We start from the raw sequence: 4,560 nt of genomic DNA on the forward strand, positions 1-4,560 counted from the left end.
CCTTGATTAATAATCACATTCAGTGGGAACAAGAATTAAACAAAATAGTTTAAAAACGATTAACATGCACCTAAAAGCAAACATGATGTTCAACTTCTTCTCCAACTCCGGCAACTTTGTTCCTCCAACCCAAGTTTCTTGTTGATTTAAAACTAAGTCCTAGGGTATTCCAGAGTAATTTAAATTCATCATTCATTAATTGAATTCAATTGGAACAAGAGTTACACAAAACAGAATAAAACATGCAAAATACTTAATCGGAAACACAACCTGTTTTTAACAAATTACATGCAACCAATCAGTTTATTTTAGTTTTTACCCATCCTAAGATTGTGTTAGAGATGCAAAGAACACAGCCCAAAGAGATAGAGCTAATTATAAAACTTGCCTGTGAGACTCGGTTCAGAAATCCCAGCGTCTTTCTTCTAAGTTTTCCCGGCGCCCCTTTGGTTTTCCTCCTTTCTGTTTCTTCTGTCTCCACAACGTGGTGAGGGTTCTAAACCCTTGACAGCCTTTTACAGATATATTTATAGGTTTATAAGTTTACACAAAACCCTAGTTTAATTTAAACCCTACAATAAATCCTTAGTCGACCCATATGAAACCTAATTAATGCTTAATTATGTCAGCTACATATATGACGTCTAAAACCAAAACCCTTAACTAATCCTACTAACATAAAACTCTATTTATAGAAAATCCATTTATACTAAATTAAATCATTTAACAATTAATTCAATTTCAAGAAAAATAATTAATTCTATTTAAAGAAAACAATTACATCAAATAATTAAAACCCAATTAAATAAACAATTAAATAAAACAACCAAACAAAACAAGTCATTTAAAAAATTCACAATTAAATCAACAAATTCACAACTAAATAAAATAAAACACAATTTAAATAATTAAATAAATTCCAGACTTATCCTTGTTAAATTAGGGGTATTACACCTACTCAGGTCAAAACTCACACAACCATCTATGCCGCAACAAGTACTTTACCATACTAGCAACCATCCCATACTCAACCATATGCACACCCATGAACACATATATATAATAACCATACCCCATAATTGTCATCTCAACGTAATTAACATGCTTTTAGATCACGTATACACTTCATTTACATATACTGGCATTTAAAAAAGTAAGCACTTAGCAAATAGGCATGCCTTTCAAAACGTGAAACATTTAAACAGGCAACAAGTAAACATGCTTCATAAAATAATAAGCACATAAACATAAACACGTAATCAACACAGGTCAACCTTCTACCCCTCCAAGCAAGCCACTACCTGTAGTCCGAAAGGTATTCGAACCTAACACTATGATACTAAATTTGTAACGACCCGAACTCGTGGGTCCGAACTGCTAACCGGGTCCTTACCCGAACCCGAGGTCAACTAAGGGTTATACCGTCTTTTCCTAGGCTCATAGGTAACACACAGATCATTTTAAGGTTCAAGGTATTCCTAAAACTCAGCTCAAAAGGAGAAGTCAAAGACACAGGTCAAAGGGCAAAGTCAGCCGGCTGATGGCCCTTTGTCGGTCAGCTGAAAGTACAGGTTTGGCCGGCTGACTAAGATGGTCAGTCGGCCAAAACGATTATCAGAAATAGCATGCTCTAGGGACTTTTCAGAATGAACTGTCGACCGACTAGAGATAGGGTGTCAGCCAACTGATGCTGGGGTTTCGGTCGGCCGAAACAAAGCTTTCAAAAGCTGTACTCACTGGAATGGCCTCGAAATGGTCTGTCAGTCAGCCGACAAGCCCTAGAATGCTGTTATGTGCAGCCTGAAACTCCAGAAAACTGGGCTATTTGTGAGCCAACTTGCAGAAAACCTAATACACGACCAAATTTCCGAATTCACGGCAAATACAACACAATAACCCATAGTTATTAACAACGATAGTTTAACACAAATTATAACATCATTTCCCATTCATTACAACACACCAACATGGTTCCAAGTGCACAAGAAATACTGTCATGTGGTTATATTTACATTACAAAATGAATATACTTTTTTAAAGCTTTACAAAGAATGGATCTAAATATACAAAAGGTGACAAATGAATTTCTAGTCTTCTTTAAGTCGTGACGGGTCGGCCTCCACCACTTCCTTCCCGTGCCCTGAAAAATGTTAATGATAAAAAGGTAAGCACAACGGCTTAGTAGGAGGTGCCTAAAACACACCTCTTGTAACCCCGTGAATCCAAATAAGGAATATGAATAAAGAAATTGGGATCATACCACTTCCAGGAAAACAAACCACAATTGCAACATTAATAATCCAAGTCATGAATGAAATATACCGTGCTATGGGATGCAGTGTCATGCAATGTCGCTCCCCATTTTCAAAACATTTTTCGTCATCCTTTTTCCAAACCATCAATGCATCTCGTCCCATAGCAGTTCCATGGCAGCACAAGAAAAGGATTGGCTAACTGTCCCTGACCACAAGGCAACTCCAGGGCGTCATTTGGGGCCCAGTTAATTCAACCATGCTAGGTGTCATAGGGGTAAATTCTGAACACGAATCTAATGCCCTGTGATGGCACTAAGCCAGAAATATGAACAACTTTTCTAAATTTCTAACTTAGCTCAGCCAACTCACACTTACTGCCTAGAACACACAGCAAGTAAAACACTCTCACACACAAATATAGTTGCAAGAATGTAAAGACAATAACACCCACAAATTTACAAAAGCACAAGGCTTCCAACCTTTTACTATTATTCATAAAATAGTACAAGGAAATGCCTCAACCTGTAGAAGCATACAAGAGTCTCTCACAACACAACTCCGTGTCTCATTCTCAATCTCCCTCTCTACAGAACCCATATTAGCAATATATAGGCAAACTCTCAAAACCGCCCACAACTGCCCATTAAAGTGGTGGATGACACCCCCATCCACCCACAACTACCCACTAAAGTGGTGGATGACACCCCCATCCACCTAAGGTCATGTTGGCACCCACTAAGTGTGCCAACACTACATATATAGTTGACAAGCCCAACTACTAGCTTGTTAGCACGCTCTGCTCATGCCACTTGTTCACAGGAAGTTACACATTATCTGCCACCTTTTATATATTAGCATAGTGGAAGAAAACCGACTCTAACCACCTGTGTGTTGTCCCCTCAGATTTGTGCCACATGCATGGGAAGTTACTCAGCACACTCCCACTCCCCATAATATATGCACACGAGTGGGAAGTGTTAGTAACTTCCCCCAACCAACTGAACCCATTTAGTGGGAAGTGTAACTTCCCAACCAACTGAGCCCACTTAGTGGGAAGTGTTAGTAACTTTCCCCCAACCAACTAAGCCCACTTGGTGGAAAGTGTAACTTCCCCCAACCAACTAAGCCCACTTAGTGGGAAGTGTAACTTCCCCCAACCACCTGAGCCCACTTATCCATCTTTTGTAACCATAAGCCATGTCTGAGTCCCCTGAGCCAACCTTGCACTCTGAGCCTTGCCTACGCCCGCCCATGTCCCTGACTTGACTATGCCACACGTCCATGACTTGTGTGGTCCATGCTTTAAGCAACATCTGAGCTAACCTTGTGAACTTAGCCCGTACCAAGCCCACTAATCTGCACCCACATATAAATGTCTCAAAGTGCACGACATCCAAATCGAATGTCGTCTGCGCCAACCATCTTCTATGGACTCAAGGTACCTCCCATAAAGATCCCAAGCCAAAACTCCAAGCTTCACTTTTTCGCCATATTTACGAAAATGCCACTGGGCACCCCCAGTGCACACTAACATCATCCCATGGCTGTCAGGGGGCTTGTCAAGATCCCAACCCCGTAACACTAGGGTAGTCTTCCTAATTCCCTCTAAGTCACATTAACGCCACAAACTCATAGACAACTCCTAGGCGACCGGGTTTTCGTAAACATTTTATCAAATATTTTCCCCAAAAACCTTTTTTTTTTTTTTTTTCAAATATCATTCCCCATTTCTTTCCCAATGAGTGCATGAGTGTTTTCATACATTTCAATGCCATGCCAATAGAGAAATTTATTCCTTGCAAATCAAATATTTACATCATATATGCCTTATAGAAAATTCATAGAAATATACATCATGCTTCTAAATCACAAAATTCAGCACTTAAAATACAATTGGCATGAAATTATCATCACTTAAACATGGTTCTTTATTACATACCAACTAACATATAATCACATCTCATATACAACATATAATAAATATTTCATGAAATATACACAAATTAAACATATTATAGCACAAATTATGAGAGAATAATTCACTTAAATTCAAGAGATTGTAGATTAAATACCTCTACCTCAAAATGGATAAAAACCCCCCAAAAATCCCTAGATTTTGAAAATCCAATGGTTGGCCAAACAAGGAATTGCTTACATCAATGTATAGCTCAACAAACTCTCAATATGCTGCAAACGGCATCAAAAATCTCTAAAAGGCTAAGCTTAAATCAAGCTTTGAAAGCTTAAGAAAGAGAAAAGAAAAAAGAAAATAAAGAGAAGAGGAGAGAACTGCCGAGGAAAGAGA

This window comes from Cornus florida, unplaced genomic scaffold (genome assembly GCF_030987335.1).
Source record: "Cornus florida cultivar Cherokee Brave unplaced genomic scaffold, ASM3098733v1 CherokeeBrave_3.0.0_Hap2_Chr05, whole genome shotgun sequence".
NCBI lineage: Eukaryota > Viridiplantae > Streptophyta > Magnoliopsida > Cornales > Cornaceae > Cornus > Cornus florida.